We start from the raw sequence: 21,539 nt of genomic DNA on the forward strand, positions 1-21,539 counted from the left end.
GTTCAACGAATGGGTGCAGCTGCACATTTTCTATGAATGGCTCTCTTATGAGTCAAAGAAGGCCGTAGACCATTCATCCGGAGGATCTTTGAACAAGAAAAAGACCATTGAGGAAGCCATAGATGTCATTGAAACAGTAGCAGAGAATGACTATTTCTATGCTTCTGAAAGAGGCAACACTAGAGGAGTAATAGAGCTAAACAATGTAGATGCTCTGCTAGCCCAAAACAAGCTCATTACCAAGCAGCTGGCGGACCTCACCAAGAAGATGGAGAGGAACCAAGTAGCAGCAATCACCACTTCATCAACAACCCAAGAAGGAGTGAATGAAGAAGCGGAGGGTAGTCAGGAGCAAGCCAACTACATTGGGAATTCACCTAGGCAAAACCGTGATCCATACTCCAAGACCTACAACCCTGGATGGAGGAATCACCCAAATTTTGGGTGGGGAAATCAACAAGACCAAGGCCTAGATCAAAGACCTTCAAATCCCAACAACAATACAGCCCACCAACATTTCACATCTAGACCATATCAGCACCCACATAACTAACCCTCTCAACACGTATACCAAGGCCAAAATAACCCTCCTCATCCTTCCACCTCTAATCCCAATCTACCATCATTTGATGACAGACTCTCAAGGATTGAGAATCTACTTAAAGGCATAGGCAAAGAGATTCAAGACAGTAAATCATTCCGAGAAGAAGTGATGTCCAATATGCAGAATCAGGATGCTGCCATCAAGAAACTTGAGACACAAATTGGCTACTTGTTCAAGCAAATCCCCAGCCATGACCTTCGCAGCAACATTACTTCAACCCAAAGGGAGGAATGTCAGGCTATCACCCTTCGGAGTGGGAAGGAACTGAAGGAAACCCCCCAGAAACCACAAGAAATTGACTCAAATAAAGAGGAAGAAGAGCAGGATGAAGCTCGAGTTCCCACTTTGAGTTCATTAAAAGGGGAAGGAGTGCTGAAGCCAGATGGCCGAAGAGTCTCATACCCTCAGCAATTAAAGAAGAAGGGGGACGACAACCAGTTTTCGAGATTTTTGGAAATCTTTAAGAAACTGCAAATCAACATACCCTTTGCTGAAGCAATATAACAAATGCCACTCTACGCCAAGTTCTTAAAGGAGCTCATGACTAAGAAGAGAAGCTGGAAGAACAACGAGACTGTGATATTAATAGAAGAATGTAGTGCTATCATTCAGCACAAACTGCCCTAGAAATTGAAGGATCCCGAGAGTTTTCAGATTCATTGTATTATAGGGGAAATCACAATGGAGAAGGCTCTTTGTGACTTAGGAGCCAGCATCAATTTGATGTCAGTGGCTATGATGAGGAAGATAAAAATCGAGGAGGCTAAACCAACAAAAATGGCCTTACAACTGGCAGACCGATCGTTCAAATTCCCTCATGGCGTAGTAGAGGATCTGCTGGTAAAAGTGGGAGACTTCATATTCCCGGCAAATTTTGTAGTACTGGACATGCAGGAGGAAGCCAAGACCTCCATCATCCTGGGAAGACCATTCTTGGCCATAGCTGGAGCTATCATTGATGTCCAAAAAGGTAATCTCACCCTGAGATTACACAATGAAAAGATGACATTCAATGTGTTCAAGGCGATGAATTATCCACCAGAACAATTGGGGGAATGTATGAGGTTGGACTCACTTGAAGAGGAAGCGCAGGAGAATTTTGAAGAAGAAGAGCCCGAAAGGTTAATAGAGGAGGAGTATACATCAAGTGAAGAGGTTGCAACAACAGAGATTGGCATACAAGATGCACCAAAGGAAGAGGATGAAAAGATAGAGGCACCTAAACTTGAGCTCAAAGCACTGCCACCCACACTCAAATATGCATACCTAGGAAAGAATGAAAGCTACCCGGTAATCATAAACTCATCCCTCAGTCAAGATCAAGAGGATGAACTACTCCAAGTATTGCTGAAGCATAAGGACGCCATTGGATGGACCCTTGCTGACTTGAAGGGAATCATTTCAGCCATATGCATGCATAAGATACTGTTGGAAGATGATGCCAAACCATCTATTCAATCCCAGAAAAGGCTGAACCCAATCATGAAGGAAGTGGTACAGAAGGAGGTTATGAAGCTATGGCAGGTGATGAGCGGATAATTTATACGCTTTTTGGCATTGTTTTTAGTATGTTTTTAGTAGAATCTAGTTACTTTTAGGGATGTTTTCATTAATTTTAATGTTAAATTCACATTTCTGGACTTTACTATGAGTTTGTGTGTTTTTCTGTAATTTCAGGTATTTTCTGGCTGAAATTGAGGGACTTGAGCAAAAATCAGATTCAGAGGTTGAAGAAGGACTGCTGATGCTGTTGGATTCTGACCTCCCTGCACTCAAAGTGGATTTTCCGGAGCTACAGAACTCAAAATGGCGCGCTTCCAAATGCGTTGGAAAGTAGACATCCAGGGCTTTCCAGCAATATATAATAGTCTATACATTAGCCAAGTTTAGATGACGTAAAAGGGCGTTGAACGCCAGTTCTACACTGCTGTCTGGAGTTAAACGCTAGAAACACGTCACAAGCCAGAGTTGAACACCAGAAATACGTTACAAACTGGCGTTCAACTCCAAGATTGACCTCTACACGTGTAACATTCAAGCTCAGCCCAAGCACACACCAAGTGGGCCCCAGAAGTGGATTTATGCATCAATCACTTACTTCTGTAAACCCTAGTAACTAGTTAAGTATAAATAGGACTTTTTACTATTGTATTAGACATCTTTTGATCATTTTTAGATCTCTAGACCTCCATGGGAGGCTGGCCACTCGGCCATACTTACCCTATGTTCACTTATGTATTTTTAATGGTAGAATTTCTACACTCTATAGAATAAGGTGTGGGGCTCTGCTGTTCCTCAAAGATTAATGCAAAGTACTATTGTTTTTCTATTCAATTCAACTTATTTCGCTTCTAAGATATTCATTTGTACTTCAACCTTAATGTGATAAACGTGACAATCATCATCATTCCCCCACGAACGCGTGCCTGACAACCACTTCCGTTCCACCTTAGATTGAATGAGTATCTCTTGGATCTCTTAATCAGAATCTTCGTGGTATAAGCTAGATTGATGGCGGCATTCATGAGAGTCCGGAAAGTCTAAACCTTGTCTGTGGTATTCCGAGTAGGACTCTGGGATTGAATGACTGTGACAAACTTCAAACTCGCGAGTGCTGGGCGTAGTGACAGACACAAAAAGAGGGTGAATCCTATTCCAGTATGACCGAGAACCTCAGATGATTAGCCGTGCTGTGACAGAGCATTTGGACCATTTTCACAAGAGGTTGGGATGTAGCCATTGACATGGGTGATGCCTGAAAAACTGAAGATTGATGGTTTAGAGGTTATAGCAAACTCTCGTTGTAAGTATAGTTACTAAACCAAGCAATCAACCTTTCTCACAAACGTTTTGGGTGTCACAAGTAACAAACCCCTTAGAAATTGTTAACCGAGTATTCAAACCTCGGGTCGTCTTCTCAAGGAACTGCGAGGAAGTATGTTCTTATTATTGGTTATAAAGGTTGTAATCGGGGTTTAGAAGGTGAGAAGCAAGTAATTTAAATGACGAGTGAATTAAACGGTAATTAAAAATAAATAATAACTGTAAAACAACTTTTGGCAAGATAAGGGAAATTAGAAGTCCAACTTAGCTATCCCTCTCAACAATAATGAAAGTTGTATCTTAATTCCACTTGGTCAACCTGTACCAGGGCAAGGAAAGTCAAGGGACTAATCGAATTGACCTTTGAATCCTATTTATTTCGTAAGAAAAGGTTGGGATTAATAAAAAATTTATTTAAATAAAATAAAATATAAAAAATAAAAACAAACCCGAATTGATAATTATTATTTTTTTCTGATAAAGAAATGCCTACTATTATGCCATCATAATTTGAAAACTTAGGTCCAGCTCAATTAGCAAGATAACGATTATCAATTATGTTGAGTTTAATAACTGTTGAGTTACTAAGTTCTTAACCAGAACCAAAAAGGGAAAAAGTAAAATTGCTGGAATAATAAAAATATCCTTAGATGGGAAGCAATGGTAACTTAAATCAAAGGGAACAATCATAAACTGAAAATACCTCAAATACCATTAATTCAGATAACTGTCTGTAACATGGAATAATTCATGAATCAAATTATAATAATCAATTCAAATGTTGGAATAAATAAATGTAGAACTAAAATAAAAGAACATTAAAACTTGGATCCAGAGTTACTCCCAAAACAAGAAGAAGTCCTAAATCCTAAAAGAGAGAGAGAATCTCTCTCTAAACTAAATCTAAATCATGAAAACTAGAAATTGGCGAGCTCCCTCTGAATGGGTGCATTCCCAAACTTTATAACCTCTGGTCTATGCTGTCTGTACTTGGATCTGGGCCAAAAAGGGCTTCAAAATTTGCTGGAGGCGTATTCTGTAAATTCTGATACGTAGCCTCTGTCACGCGTCCGCGTGGGTCACGCGGTCGCGTCATTTGGAGCTTTTCCTTGTCACACGGTCGCGTCAGTCATGCGACCGCGTCATGTGCGTTCTGCTTAAGGCGCGCAGTCGCGTCAGTCATGCGGCCGCGTCGCTGCTGATTCGTGCTTGGCACGTGATCGCGTCATCCATGCGATCGCGTGAATACCAGTTTTCTTCAAAGCTCCGTTTTGCTTTCTCCTTCCATTTTTGTATGTTTCCTTTTTTATCCTTTAAATCATTCTTCCTTAGAAAATCTAAAACTACTCAACACACTAATCACGGCATCGAATGGAAATAAAGGTAATTAAATTAATTGATTTTAAAGCTTAGGAAACATGTTTTTCACAATATGACATAATAAGGAAGGGAAAGTAAAACCATGCAATTAATGTCAATAAGTAGGTGAAGAGTTGAATAAATTACTCTAATTAAGCACAAAAGAACTCATGAAATATGGGTTTATCAACCTCCCCACACTTAAACACTAGCATGTCCTCATGCTAAATCCAAGGTAAATAATTAAGGTTAAAGTGATGGAATGTCATGTAATGCAACCTAATTTAAATGCAACTACCTAAACGAATGATGCATCATGCAACTCTAATTTATTCACTCATATATAAAGTTTACATGTAGTCAAGTTAATCCACATTCTCAAGGAGTCATGTACATATATATAGCCAACCCTTAAATAATAAAGCACTTTAGCAAATGAGATGGGAAAGAAAACATTGCACAAACTTGCAAAACAATTAGTAAATTAAATACAGATATATGTTGATGAGTTATTGAACCCTCACTGGATTTTGTGTTTACTCTCTAGTCACTCAGTGTTTATTGGGTTTATTCACTCTATTTTTCTTTTTATCCTTAATTTCTATAGCTTTGTTTTTCATCTAATCAATCAACAATTATAGAATATAGTCATACCAAAAAGTCATGAGGTCTTAATTAAGGTTGTAATGGGGCCAAGGTAAAGGTAAGGATTTATGTATAGGGTTAAGTGAGCTAATAAGCGAATCCTCAATTAGACTAAGATCTCACCTAACATACATTTCTAGCAAGATAAAACTTCTTTACCTAGTCTCCCAGATTATCCCACTTATTGTTACATGCTCATGTTTCACTCTTTTATTTTTATCCCATGTGCATTGTTTTTATTTTGCGTTGGGGAAATTCTTTTGTATCCCCTTTTATTCAAATGCTGAAAATAACTTTCTCTCTCTTTTTTTTTAATGCACATGGTAATTGAATCATTTAGATTTTCTCATGAGCATGCTTCCCAAATTTTATTTTATTCCTTTTAACTTTTCTACCTTTTTGTTTCTATCATCCATGTTCCCAAAAGGTTTCCCACATTCTACTATATTTATAATTTTCTATCTTAAGCTAACCAAGGATTCACTTGGGATTTTCTTTTGTTTTTCTGCTTAAGGCTAGTAATTTGGCTAAATAGAATAAAGGGGTTTTAAAAGGCTCAAGGGGGCTAATGAGGGTGATGTAAAAGGTAGGCTAATTTGGGGTAAGTGAGTTGAAATCAAATGATGGCCTCAATCATTCTCTTGGTATGTATCTATTCTATATTCTATAACTGGACATATAGATTAAAGCAAAGGAAAGAACATCAGAATAAAAAGAAATGTAACACACAGAAATGAAATTATGGTTTGAATGCAATCATACAATTTAAGCTCAAGACTCACAGGCTGTGTGTTTTCTAACTCAAGCATCATATATCATTTATATATTGTATGCAGGTTTAGTTAAAAATTCTCATTATTCTCATAAAAAAAATTATTTAGGGTGGCTTTTTAAAGTTTTAATGTTCCTCCTTGATGAAATGTTGTCAGCTTAACTACATCATGTAATGCTATATACAAGTTTTGTGGATTTAAATCTGATATGTTCAAGTTCCTAGCTTACTTCCTTTTTATATTTTTCAATTTAAACTATACTAGCTTATGCTAAAAAGGGTAAACTATGCTAATTAATCCACTAATAAGTTAGAATTGCAAACTAAACTAAATAACTAAAATGAACTAAATAACTAAAATATGAACAAAAAAAATGCAAAATGCAGAAAATAGAGTAAAATACACAAGTAGCAATGTATAAGTACTCAGAAAATAACAATAAAAGAAAAAGAGAAAAATACAAAAAAATATCCAAAATAAAAGAAAAAGTATGTAGTAGTTCACCAAAATAAACGCCAGAGATGGCGACCTCCCCACACTTAAAATGAAGCATCGTCCTCGATGCTCAATCAAGCCGGGTGTGAAGGAGTGTCATTACTGGTTGGGATGGTAGCTGGGGTCTCTGTGGCGGTGGTGGGCTGAGAGTCTGGCTGCTGTAGAGGAGGGACTGACTGGAGCGGGATCTCCAGATCTATAGCCTCAAGCTGATATGGGGTCTCCTGCTGTGGTGTGGCGTGCTCTGTGCCTGCCTGCTGATGAGTCTCCGCCTGGGAATGAGGCTCCTCCTCGTGCTCATCCTCCTCCTCCTCTGATGGCTCTGATGGTGTGTCGGGCTCGGAGGGGATGTTGGTGCCCTGTCTGATCATCAGCTTCAGATGGGAATAGCGTCGCCTGCTGCGGCGCTCCAATCTCTCATACCGGCACCTGTTACGGCGCTCCATCTGATCAAGCTGGCGGAATAGATGGTGCACGAGGTGATAAACCGGCTCAGAGGCGGGTGGAGGTGCAGTGGTGGCAGCAGGGGCAGCTGTGGCAGCTGTGGATGAAGAGGGTCCAGCAGACGGAGGGGCTGTCTCATCAGTAGCAGTGACAGGTGGTGGTCTGTAGCCCAAAGCAAGGAAGTTCCTGCTGTGAGGAATGATCTTCCTGCAATCCGCTACTGGTGGTCTCTCATCGGCATCCCCCCATGGCACGTCAGCTCGACGGCCTAGCTGTGTAATCAGATACGGAAAAGGGAGAGTGCCGCAGACGTGGACCCTGGCCATATAGTGCCGAATGAAACGTGGCAGATAAAGGTCCTTACCCTCCAGCACACACCAAAGGAGGGTGATCATGGTAGCCGAGATCTCTGTCTCGTGAGTACTCGGCATCACAAAATTACTCAAGATCTGATGCCATAGCCGAGCCTCATCATTCAAGTACACTCTCTTGATCCCTCGAGGCATAGTGGTGTTCTGACCCATCTCCCACGGAACAGCAGGGTCGAGAGCTATCCGTGCCTTATCTGGCCCATGTCCTCCTCAGCCTGTGCAAAACCATCTGGCTGGTCGGACTTGGCTGGGAGCTGGAGAATGGTCTCTATGGCCTCCTCAGTGATGAGAATTTGCTTTCCCCTCAGGTTCACTGCATCTAGGGTAGTAAGGTAGTAGTTGCAATAGAATTCCCGGACCCAAGATGCATTGACCTCTGTCAGTGGTCTCTCCAGAAAGAACCAGTCCCGTTGCTTGATTTGCTCAGTAGTGTATTGCTAGAGGGCTTCTGGAATCTTCAAGGTACGTTCCAGGTATAGATTTCTGGAGTTTGCAAAAGTCGGGTACTTCAGTTCACAGTACCGGTTTGCAAATTTTATAGGATCAGTCGAAGGGAGCAGCTGGTCAGCTTTTTCCTGCTGTGTGAAGTTCTTCTCCCGCCATGAGGAATCGTGCATTAGAGCAATGATGGACTGGGAGGAATCTCCTCGCTTGCGCTTGCCAGTAGCCTTGTGATGCCAAGGCATCTTAGGCTAGTTTCACTAGCATTTTTCTGTTAGTTTTAGTTGTTTTATGCATTTTCTTGAGCTTAAAGTAACCAAGAATGGTTAAATGAATAACAAAGCAATGAACCATCCAAAGAGTATGATTTTGATGCAAATTCCATGAGTTTTTAGTTATATTACTTGAATGCTATGAATGGAAGATTTCTCATGAAATTTTGCAAGACTTTGATGCAATTGTTTGGATGATTTCAGGGAAGAAGAGGCTAGGCAAGGAAGCAACAAAATCAATAAAGGAAGCTTGAATATCACATGTGGAGTTTAAGTTCCAGTTTAAGCTTAAACTGGAACTTAAACTACCAAACCATATAATGCTGGAAATGGCGTTTAAGTTCCAGTTTAAGCCTAAACTGGAGCTTAAACGCCAGAATCATGAAGGCTAAGAAATGCTGGAACTGGCGTTTAACCTCCAGTTTAACCTTAAACTGGAAGTTAAACGCCAGAATGAGAATTTCACCAAGGGAGCATTTCCACGTTTAAGCTCCAGTTTAACCTTAAACTGGAGCTTAAACGTGTTCGACACAAATTCTCACCAAAGAAGCATTTCCACGTTTAACCTCCAGTTTAACCTTAAACTGGAGGTTAAACGCAAGAAGTAAGAAAGGCACCAGGAGCATTTCCACGTTTAAGCTCCAGTTTAACCTTAAACTGGAGCTTAAACGTGTTCGACTATTTCTCCCCTCCAGGGTTGCTTTCTTCATTTCCACGTTTAAGCTTCAGTTTAACCTTAAACTGAAGCTTAAACGTGTTCGACTATTTTCCTCCTCCAGGGTTGCTTCCTTCATTTCCACGTTTAAGCTTCAGTTTAACCTTAAACTGAAGCTTAAACGTGTTCGACCCAATTGCTCCTCCAGGGTTGCTTTCTTCATTTCCACGTTTAAGCTTCAGTTCAACCTTAAACTGAAGCTTAAACGTGTTCGACATTTCACACTCCTGGGTTGCTTTCTTCCATTTCCACGTTTAAGTTTCAGTTTAACCTTAAACTGAAACTTAAACTTCAACTTAAACGCCACTTTTTGAAAGAGGTTTCTGGGCCAAATATCTTGAAGTTTAAGTTAGCATTTGAGCACAAACATTAACTTAAACGTATTATGGTATGAAACCCAATTGAATATCATGGTTTATGGGATTGGGCCTGAAGGATTGATGAGTCTGGAGCTTTAATTTGTTGAGTTTTGTGTCATTACTTGTTTATCACTAAGTCTGCTCAATGAATGTTACAGAATTGGATCACAGCCTCATCAGGATTATGGACCATAAACCCAAAGCAAAAGGAAATCAGGGAAAGGCCTCAAAGCCCAAGAAACACAACAGAAGCTCAATTTAGAAAGTGTATAAATAGGATAGAATTTAAGTTAGTTAGGATCATCGGGAGAGAACTTTAGATCATTTTCTTTTAGTTTTGTAATTGAATTCAGAGCTATGACTCACTAAACCCCTTTCATTGGGTTAGGGAGCTCTATTGTAATTCAATGAATCAATAATAGTTTTATCTTCTTCTTCAATCTTTTCTCTTGAATTTTGTTAGAAAGCTTCTCGATCTAATTCCATTGGGTAGTTGTCTTGGGAAAGAAACTACCCATAATTGGAATCCTTCGGAACCTTGGGAAAGGAATGGAGGATTCATGCTAGAGAAGCTTTCTCACAGTGAATTGGATTGGGGTTTGGATGGATATTGTGACATGTAATCCTACCAAATTGTGGTTCATGAAACTGTGTGGTATAATCAGTGATCGAGCATCATCTCTTCTTATGAACATTTAAACCAAGGGATTGGGAATTTGTTCGTTTTTAGAGAGAATTGGTGAGCCAAGGGATTGGGATCCAATCATATAAGATTGCCAAGCAAAATTCAATGAATGCATTGGTTGAGGAAGGAATAAAAAATGTTTTGATTCGGAGATCTCAATATCTCCTAACACCCAATGAATTCCCCATTTCTGATCTACCACTTTCTCTTTACATTCTGCAATTAAATTCATGCAATCACCCCATCCCTTTTAATTTCAGCAATTTAGCTTCTCGCTCTTTAATTCATGCAATTTTACATTCCGCAATTCTCATCTAAATTTTGATTCCGCTCAACTAGAACATACTTCTAATCCGAATTGCTCACTCAACCAATCCTTGTGGGATTCGACCTCACTCTATTGTGAGTTTTTACTTGACGATAACCGGTGCACTTGCCGGAAGGAATTTTGCCGATCGTGCAATTTCCTAAATCGTAGCATAACAAGTTTATGCGCATCAAGTTTATGGCGCCGTTGCCGGGGATTGGTTTTCGATTAACAATTCTCAAATTGGAAGTTAACTAGATTGAGCATTTTTCTTGCTTTGTTAATTCAGTTCAAGTTACTTGTTGAATTTTAATTTCTGCACTCTGTTACATGCTTTCTTTCTTTATGCCTTTAAATTCAAGCAACTAACTCACTGACTCACTAACTATTTGAATTAATTCCTCAACTACTCTAACCATACTCTTCCATTAACCAAGAGTATTTCAATTGTTTGTTGCCTGTGCTGTGTTCTTGTATGACAGGTAGGAGAGGAGAGACATCAACTCCTCCATATACCGAACCAGAGAGGACCCTTCATAGACTTAGAAGGGAAGCAAGAGGGAAGAGAGTACTGAGAGAAGAGGAATCTGAAGGAGAATCTGAGTCAATTTTGAGGAAGCTCTAGATCTCAACATGGATAGAGAAGTTCACAACCATGAGAGAGCTGATGGAAACAATGCCATTCCCGAGAGGAGGGTTCTTAGTTCATACATAAACCCAACCTCTGGGAATTGTGGTAGCAGCATTCAGAAACCACCCATTCAGGCCAACAATTTTGAACTCAAACCACAGCTAATATCACTTGTGGAGAATCATTGTTCATTTGGTGGGAGTGCTAATGAAGATCCAAACCAACATCTCACAAAATTCCTGAGAATTTGCGACACTGTGAAGTCCAATGGAGTCCAGGAAGATACCTATAAACTGCTCTTGTTCCCATTTTCACTTAGGGACAAGGCAGCTAAGTGGCTGGAATCATTCCCAAGGGGGAGCCTAACAACCTGGGATGAGGTGGAAAGCAAGTTTCTGGCACGTTTCTACCCCCCACAAAAGGTCAATAGGCTTCTATCTGAGGTTCAGACGTTTAGACAACAAGATGGTGAAACTCTCTACGAGGCATGGGAGAGATTCAAGGATTTGACAAGGAAATGCCCACCAGACATGTTCCATGACTGGGTGCAATTGCATATTTTCTATGATGGACTTTCTTATGAATCAAGGAAGGCTGTAGACCATTCATCAGGAGGTTCATTGAACAGGAAAAAGACTGTGGAAGAAGCCATTGAAGTGATTGAGACAGTGGCTGAGAATGAGCACTACTATGCTTCAGAGAGACACAACACTAAGGGAGTCATGGAGCTGAGCCATGTTGATACAATTTTAGCCCAAAACAAGGTGTTTGCCAAGCAACTAGCAGAGCTCACCAGGAAATTAGAAACAAAGCAAGTGGCTGCAATACACACACAAGATCAAGAGGAAGTAAGCACTGAAGGAGGTGATTGGGAAGAGGCCAACTATGTAGGAAACCAACAAAGGCAATCATATGATCCACATTCCAACACTTACAACCCAGGATGGAAAAACCACCCAAACTTTGGGTGGGGGAACCAACAAACCCAACCACAAAACCACAAACCTTACAACCATAACCAACATAACAATTCCACATACCAAAACTCCAACCAAAGATCATACCAAGCCACACAAAACACTTACTCCCAACCATCATATCATGGCCAAAATAATCAACCTACCCAACCTAATCCGAACCAACAATTTCAACATCAATTAAACAGGATAGAAGGAATGCTAGCAACCATGAGTCAAGACATAACCGAATTGAAAGCCTTTAAGGAAGAAGTAAACTCTAACCTGCAAAACCAAGGAGCTGCCATCCAGAAGCTAGAAAATCAAATTGTGTATTTGTCTAAGCAAACCCCTGGGCCAAGCGTTTCTCATGCTGCCAAGGCTATTGCAAGGGAAGAATGTAAGGCCATAACCCTCAGAAGTGGAAAGAATCTAAAGGAGATCTCAAAGGAAACCACAGAGGATGAAGCAAAGGAAAATGTGAGAGACAAGGAACAAGGACAATCTTTTACATCGTCTGCAACAAAAGAAAAAGAAAAAGAGGTCATGAAGCCTTATACACCTAAAGCACCATATCCTCAACGTTTGATGAAAAGTGAAAAGGATGGCCAATTCTCCAGATTCTTGGAGATTTTCAAGAAGCTTCAAATCAACATTCCGTTTGCTGAGGCAATAGAGCAAATGCCACTCTATGCAAAATTCTTAAAGGAATTAATGACCAAGAAGAGAAGCTGGAGAAATGAGGAAACTGTGTTGTTAACTGAAGAATGCAGTGCCATCATTCAGCACAAATTACCTCAGAAATTGAAGGATCCAGGCAGTTTCCAAATCCCCTGCATCATAGGAGAAGTCATGGTGGAGAAGGCCTTGTGTGACTTAGGGGCCAGTATCAATTTGATGTCTCTAACAATGATGAGAAGAATGAAGATTGAGGAAACCAAACCAACAAGAATGGCCCTCCAATTGGTAGATCGAACTTTTAAATTCCCTCATGGGATAGTTGAGGATTTGTTGGTGAAAGTGGGAGATTTTATATTTCCTGCTGATTTTGTGGTGTTAGATATGGAGGAAGAAGCCAAAGCTTCAATAATTCTGGGAAGACCCTTCCTGGCTACTGCTGGAGCCATCATAGATGTACAAAAGGGTGAACTCACTCTTAGACTACATGACGAGAAATTGGTGTTTAACGTATTCAAGGCAATGAGCTATCCATCAGAATCACTAAAGGAATGCATGAGGGTGGATGTAGTGGACATTGCAATACAAGAAACCTTTGAGGAAACAACAAAGGAAGTGGCAGAGGAGGAGTTCACCAAGGATATTGAAGTTAGTGACATCAACGCTGCTGAAACAACCATGCCAAGCATGCCAGAGAGAGTGAAAGAAGAGAAGGAAGCACCAAAACCTGAGCTCAAAGCATTGCCCCCTAATCCCAAGTATGCATACTTGGGTAGTGATGAGAGCCATCCTGTTATCATTAGCTCTGCCCTGAACCAAGAACAAGAAGAAGAATTGATCAAGGTGCTACAAACTCATCAAGATGCCATTGGATGGACCCTAGCTGATTTGAAGGGGATAAGTTCATCCATATGCATGCATAAAATCCTGTTAGAAGAGGATGCTAGACCCTCCATTCAAGCTCAGAGAAGATTGAATCCCGTCATGAAAGAAGTGGTACAAAAGGAGGTCATGAAGTTATGGCAGGCAGGGGTAATCTACCCCATTTCTGATAGCCCATGGGTTAGTCCCATCCATGTAGTTCCCAAGAAAGGTGGCATAACTGTGGTGCCAAATGAGAGGAACGAACTCATACCCACAAGAACTGTCACTGGGTGGAGGATGTGCATAGACTACAGGAAACTCAATGAAGCCACCAGAAAAGATCATTTCCCACTCCCATTCATGGATCAGATGCTTGAAAGGCTTGCAGGACATGCTTACTATTGCTTTCTGGATGGATACTCAGGCTATAATCAGATAGTAGTTGATCCTAGAGATCAAGAAAAAACATCATTTGTTTGTCCATATGGAGTTTTTGCTTATAGACGCATGCCCTTTGGATTGTGCAATGCACCTGCCACTTTCCAAAGATGCATGCTGTCCATCTTTTCGGATATGATTGAAAAATTTATTGAAGTTTTCATGGATGATTTTTCTGTGTTTGGAGATTCTTTTCCTAGCTGCCTACACCACCTTGCCTTGGTGCTTAAGAGATTCCAAGAGACCAACCTAGTATTAAACTGGGAAAAGTGTCATTTCATGGTCACAGAAGGAATAGTCCTTGGCCACAAAATCTCTAATAGAGGCATTGAGGTGGACAGAGCTAAGGTGGAACTCATTGAAAAACTACCTTCACTGAGTAATGTCAAGGCAGTTAGGAGTTTTTTGGGACACGCTGGCTTTTACAGAAGGTTTATTAGAGACTTTTCTAAAATAGCCAAACCTTTGAGTAACTTGCTTGTCTCTGATACACCCTTTGTATTTGATAAAAATTGCATGCTAGCCTATGAACTTTTGAAGCAAAAACTTTCCTCTGCACCTATCATTGCCCCACCTGATTGGAACTTACCTTTTGAACTGATGTGTGATGCATCAAACCTTGCTATTGGGGCAGTGTTAGGACAAAGGAAAGACAATTTGGTACATGTGATTTATTATGCCAGTAAAGTCTTGAATGATAACCAAAAGAACTACACAACCACTGAAAAAGAACTCTTGGCAATAGTCTTTGCATTTGACAAATTTAGATCCTATCTCATTGGATCTAAAGTCATTGTCTTCACTGATCATTCAGCTTTAAAATACTTACTTGCTAAACAAGAATCCAAACCAAGACTTATTAGATGGGTTCTTTTGTTGCAGGAATTTGACATTGAAATCAAAGACAAGAAGGGTGTAGAGAACAAGGTGGCAGACCATTTATCAAGGATACCATGTGAAGAAGGAAGCGCACAAAGCACACATATAAATGAATGCTTTCCTGATGAACAACTCATGGTAATTCACAAAGCACCCTGGTTTGCAGACATAGCAAACTTCAAGGCCACTGGGAGTTTGCCGTTGGAATTTAACAAGCATCAAAGGAAGAAATTGGTAAATGATGCCAAATACTTCATCTGGGACGAACCATACTTGTTCAAAAAATGTTCGGATGGCATACTCAGAAGATGCATATCAGAGGAAGAAGGAAGGGAAGTCTTATGGGACTGCCATGGCTCCACGTATGGAGGACATTTCGCAGGAGAAAGAACAGCAGCTAAGGTGTTGCAGTGTGGTTTTTATTGGCCCACTATCTTCAAAGATTCAAAGGAACTAGTGAAGCACTGCCATGAATGCCAGAAAGCGAGGAACCTACCAAGAAGAAATGAAATGCCACAACAATTCATTTTGGAACTTGAATTGTTTGATGTATGGGGGATAGATTTCATGGGACCCTTTCCCACCTCATACTCAAATAATTACATTCTTGTGGCAGTAGATTATGTCTCCAAATGGGTTGAAGCAATAGCAACTCCAACCAATGATAATAAGGTAGTCATGAACTTCCTCAGAAAACACATTTTTTGCCGTTTTGGGGTTCCAAGAACAATCATCAGTGATGGAGGAAGCCACTTCTGCAACAAACCATTAGAGACATTGCTTCTAAAATATGGAGTCAAACACAAGGTAGCCACACCATACCATCCACAGACAAGTGGGCAAGCCGAAATATCTAATAGGGAACTCAAAAGAATCCTGGAAAAGACTGTGGGAACTTCAAGGAAGGACTGGTCGATTAAGCTAGATGATGCTCTTTGGGCATATAGGACAGCTTTCAAAACACCAATTGGAATGTCTCCTTACCAACTAGTATATGGAAAAGCTTGCCATTTGCCACTGGAGTTGGAGCACAAGGCATACTGGGCCTTGAAACTTTTGAACTTGGACAGCAAAGCTGCTGGAGAAAGAAGGATGTTGCAAATTCAAGAGTTGGAAGAATTCAGAGCTGAAGCTTATGAGAATGCCAAAATTTACAAAGAAAGAGCAAAGAAGAAGCATGACAGCAACATAGCCCCAAGGAAATTTGAAGAAGGACAAAAAGTATTGCTCTACAATTCTAGGCTGAAGCTATTCCCAGGGAAGCTAAAATCAAGGTGGTCTGGACCATTCCTTGTCACCAAGGTCTCCCAATATGGACAAGTAGAAATCATGGAAGAAAAGTCACAACGAACCTTCACTGTGAACGGTCAAAGACTTAAACATTACTTGGGAGATGTGGAGGAGAAAGACAAGGTTAAATATCACCTCAACTGAGGAAGACAACCGTCAAGCTAATGACGTTAAAGAAGCGCTTGTTGGGAGGCAACCCAACCTGAGGTAATATCCCTTTGCTGTTTCTTTTATTTGTTTCAATAAAAAGGGTGAAGTAGTTTCTGTGCATTGCAAAGAATTAAGTTTGGTATTTCACACCAAACAATGAATTCGTGGATCAATAATTCAAAGGGGAATGTGTGACTCTAAGTTTGGTGTTCCACCATAAAGATCAACTGAACACAACAACCTTTGAATTATATGAAAGGAACAACCATTCTAAGCAATCACAGAAATGCTTAAAATCCTTAGCAGCAACTTCATTCCAAGGAGAACTCAAGGATTCAAAGAACAGAGAAGTAAGTAGGAGCTAAGTTTGGTGTTCACACACCAACTTAAGACTCAGACACTTGCCCATACATAGTTGAGCTAACCACTCAAGTGCTTGAGAAGCAAGCAACTTCATCACTCTTTGCAGGAAAGGAAACAAGGATCTTAGAAAGAACATGAAGCAACAACTAGGAGAAGAAGGAGAAATCAAATTGTTCCTGGCAACAAAGAGAAAACAAGAAATTTCACAAGGTGGTGTTGTTCCTTGACAATTCTTTAAAAAGGGCAAACAAAAGCATGCTTGTTCTGGTATAAACTGAAATTGTTGAATCTTTCTGGAATGTAAAGTTTCTAGTATGTTTGTCTGTTTAGTGCTTTGAATAAAGTGAATGCCTAGATGTTTGGATATAACTTCACCTTCTTAAACGAGTGCTTGCCATGCTTGTTCTGTTTCCAAAAATAAAAGAAAAGTTTGAACAAAAGTAACTTGGCTCAATTAGTGACAAATCAAGTAGAATTAAGTGGTGGTATGCATGCTTGATTGTTTAGTCAGATCACTGGAAATAGAGTGTAGAATTATCATTTTTTGTGTAGAATTTGAAAACTGTCTATGGATCTTGAGGAATAAATGTCTTTGGCCATGAAAAAGAAAGAAAAAGAAGAAGAAAAAGCCACTGAAAAAAGGGCAACCAAAAAGCAAAAAAATTGAGAAAATAAGCTAGGCACCAATGGTTTGAACTTCTGAGACAAATGTCTGTGGTGTTTATGTATTAAGGATATGCTTGGATGAATAGGTTCTGAGGAGTGTTTCAACACTTGGTAACTTGGGTTAACTAACCCGGGATTATCAACCAAAAGTCCATTATCAAGAGCAACCTAAATACAAAACATTTAGTCACACAAAGAGGTGCTGGACACCAATGTCTCAAGAAGAAATGTGAACTAAAATGCCTGGAGTGGATATGTGTAGTGCACTGATAAGAAAAAGAAAATGCCATAGGCTTGTGCAACACATGACACTAAGCAAACAAGGAGCAAAGGAGCTCTAAGAAAAAGAAAAGAAAAACAAAGAAGAGAAAAGTGCCAAGGACATAAGAATAACAAGAAGCCATAGCAGTGTTTGATGGATGCAATGAAAAAGTGATAATCTTACCTGATAAGAATGAAAAAGTGATGCTGCAACTTTCTGCATAAAACCCTTCTGATGAAATGCTTGCTAATATAGCCAATGTAATTGCTTTCTGTTTCATACTTTCTTCTCAAATAACTCAGGACTTGCTTAGGGACAAGCAAGTATTAAGTTTGGTGTTGTGATGCCAAGGCATCTTAGGCTAGTTTCACTAGCATTTTTCTGTTAGTTTTAGTTGTTTTATGCATTTTCTTGAGCTTAAAGTAACCAAGAATGGTTAAATGAATAACAAAGCAATGAACCATCCAAAGAGTATGATTTTGATGCAAATTCCATGAGTTTTTAGTTATATTACTTGAATGCTATGAATGGAAGATTTCTCATGAAATTTTGCAAGACTTTGATGCAATTGTTTGGATGATTTCAGGGAAGAAGAGGCTAGGCAAGGAAGCAACAAAATCAATAAAGGAAGCTTGAATATCACATGTGGAGTTTAAGTTCCAGTTTAAGCTTAAACTGGAACTTAAACTACCAAACCATATAATGCTGGAAATGGCGTTTAAGTTCCAGTTTAAGCCTAAACTGGAGCTTAAACGCCAGAATCATGAAGGCTAAGAAATGCTGGAACTGGCGTTTAACCTCCAGTTTAACCTTAAACTGGAAGTTAAACGGCAGAATGAGAATTTCACCAAGGGAGCATTTCCACGTTTAAGCTCCAGTTTAACCTTAAACTGGAGCTTAAACGTGTTCGACACAAATTCTCACCAAAGAAGCATTTCCACGTTTAACCTCCAGTTTAACCTTAAACTGGAGGTTAAACGCCAGAAGTAAGAAAGGCACCAGGAGCATTTCCACGTTTAAGCTCCAGTTTAACCTTAAACTGGAGCTTAAACGTGTTCGACTATTTCTCCCCTCCAGGGTTGCTTTCTTCATTTCCACGTTTAAGCTTCAGTTTAACCTTAAACTGAAGCTTAAACGTGTTCGACTATTTTCCTCCTCCAGGGTTGCTTCCTTCATTTCCACGTCTAAGCTTCAGTTTAACCTTAAACTGAAGCTTAAACGTGTTCGACCCAATTGCTCCTCCAGGGTTGCTTTCTTCATTTCCACGTTTAAGCTTCAGTTCAACCTTAAACTGAAGCTTAAACGTGTTCGACATTTCACACTCCTGGGTTGCTTTCTTCCATTTCCACGTTTAAGTTTCAGTTTAACCTTAAACTGAAACTTAAACTTCAACTTAAACGCCACTTTTTGAAAGAGGTTTCTGGGCCAAATATCTTGAAGTTTAAGTTAGCATTTGAGCACAAACATTAACTTAAACGTATTATGGTATGAAACCCAATTGAATATCATGGTTTATGGGATTGGGCTTGAAGGATTGATGAGTCTGGAGCTTTAATTTGTTGAGTTTTGTGTCATTACTTGTTTATCACTAAGTCTGCTCAATGAATGTTACAGAATTGGATCACAGTCTCATCAGGATTATGGACCATAAACCCAAAGCAAAAGGAAATCAGGGAAAGGCCTCAAAGCCCAAGAAACACAACAGAAGCTCAATTTAGAAAGTGTATAAATAGGATAGAATTTAAGTTAGTTAGGATCATCGGGAGAGAACTTTAGATCATTTTCTTTTAGTTTTGTAATTGAATTCAGAGCTATGACTCACTAAACCCCTTTCATTGGGTTAGGGAGCTCTATTGTAATTCAATGAATCAATAATAGTTTTATCTTCTTCTTCAATCTTTTCTCTTGAATTTTGTTAGAAAGCTTCTCGATCTAATTCCATTGGGTAGTTGTCTTGGGAAAGAAACTACCCATAATTGGAATCCTTCGGAACCTTGGGAAAGGAATGGAGGATTCATGCTAGAGAAGCTTTCTCACAGTGAATTGGATTGGGGTTTGGATGGATATTGTGACATGTAATCCTACCAAATTGTGGTTCATGAAACTGTGTGGTATAATCAGTGATCGAGCATCATCTCTTCTTATGAATATTTAAACCAAGGGATTGGGAATTTGTTCGTTTTTAGAGAGAATTGGTGAGCCAAGGGATTGGGATCCAATCATATAAGATTGCCAAGCAAAATTCAATGAATGCATTGGTTGAGGAAGGAATAAAAATGTTTTGATTTGGAGATCTCAATATCTCCTAACACCCAATGAATTCCCCATTTCTGATCTACCACTTTCTCTTTACATTCTGCAATTAAATTCATGCAATCACCCCATCCCTTTTAATTTCAGCAATTTAGCTTCTCGCTCTTTAATTCATGCAATTTTACATTCCGCAATTCTCATCTAAATTTTGATTCCGCTCAACTAGAACATACTTCTAATCCGAATTGCTCACTCAACCAATCCTTGTGGGATTCGACCTCACTCTATTGTGAGTTTTTACTTGACGATAACCGGTGCACTTGCCGGAAGGAATTTTTCCGATCGTGCAATTTCCTAAATCGTAGCATAACAAGTTTATGCGCATCACCTTGCCTTTGCCTTTCCTCTGTGAGGCATACATCCTGAAAAACAGAAAACCAGAAATGAATAAAAAAATAGGAAAGCAAATAGGCAATTAAACAAAGGAAACTCAAAGCGGTAAGGGAGAAATAGAATAAGGAAAATGAGCAATTGAAATGTGATTGAATTAATGTTAAATGGAAAGAAAAATATCAATATGCCATAGTGAGAAAGTTAGAGGAAGTAAAAGTAATCAGAAAAGAGGTCAAGAGGGTTAGTTTGGTAAAAAGAAATTAGTAAATTAAAATTAGTGAGTTAGGAAAGTAAGTGGCATAGAAAAAATTCCATATAACAAGGATTCACAGGTAAGAATAGAAGTACTCATAATCGAATAGAGAAAACAGGGTGATGCTGATTCGAATAGAAGTAAAGAAATCAGAAATTGGAATCGGTGAATCACAAATGCAGGTTATGAACCAGGAAATCAAAGAGGATAAGAAAGTCTGCCATAGCATTCATGTAATGGTTTAGGTAAAGCAGAGTAAAATAGATTTCAGAAATGCCAAACCAAAACATGAATGAAAATAATTTAAAAAAAAAAAATTTAGGCAGCATTCCGGCTAAAATTGGATTGTCCCGGAAAATAAACAGCAATCATATCAGTTCATATGAATTAAAAAAAATCAAGCTGCATGTACATAGATATAAAATAAACATAAAAACTCAATGTAAACAGCAGCAACATACTAGAAAGCAGCATATGAATTATGATTATAGTAGCAACATATTTGCACATAGGATAAAATAGTAGTAAGAACAGTGCAAGTAAACAGACCTAGATCCACTAACCACAGCCTAAGCTACCTAACAACCTAAAAATCCACTACAACATGCAAGTCTAGCTATCCTAATCATGAACATAAACGGAATAAAAAAGACAGAAAAGTGACGAACGGATAAAAAGGGTTGCGTGTTGCGAAACCTGGTAAGCGGAAGTGGTGGGACAGGGAAGAAGGTGGCTGCGGCGGCGTCCGGCACGGTGGTTGGTGCACGGCGTCGCGGTGGTGGCTGATGGGGGCAGTGGCGGTGAGGGTTTTGGGTTGGTGATAGAAGAAGGGGGGTGCGGTTGGGTGGCGGAGAGAGAGGGGGGCGCGGCTGGGTGGCCGGCGGTGGGGGCGGTGGTCGCGGAGGCAGTGGTGGAGAGGGGAGGAGAGAGGAGGAAGGGAGAAGAAGGGAGGGGAGGGGGTTCGGGCAGTGGCGTACGGGGTGGCGGCGACGTCTGGGTGGCCGGCGGTGGCGGCTGGGTGGTGCTGGGTGGTGGTTGGAATAAGAGGGAGCAAAGAGGGAGAAGAGGGTTGGGGGTGGAGGGGGGCTCGCGACTGATAGGGTTCGCGGGCTGGGGGGTTATATTTTCAAATCCACGCGGCCGCATGGGGCACGCAGTCGCGTGGTTGGG

At 40.0% G+C, this 21,539-nt stretch overlaps 1 non-coding gene across 1 annotated transcript; it reads right to left on the reverse strand.

Moving 5' to 3' along the window:
* Positions 1-11,352: 11,352 nt before the first annotated feature.
* LOC148545801 (small nucleolar RNA R71) lies at positions 11,353-11,456 on the reverse strand. The gene has a single exon (XR_015900306.1). It is a non-coding gene; the product is annotated as a small nucleolar RNA R71 (small nucleolar RNA).
* Between the last annotated feature and the right edge of the window lie 10,083 nt (positions 11,457-21,539).

Source organism: Arachis ipaensis, chromosome B9, assembly GCF_059453495.1.
Source record: "Arachis ipaensis isolate K30076 ecotype BB chromosome B9, ASM5945349v1, whole genome shotgun sequence".
Classification (NCBI taxonomy): domain Eukaryota; kingdom Viridiplantae; phylum Streptophyta; class Magnoliopsida; order Fabales; family Fabaceae; genus Arachis; species Arachis ipaensis.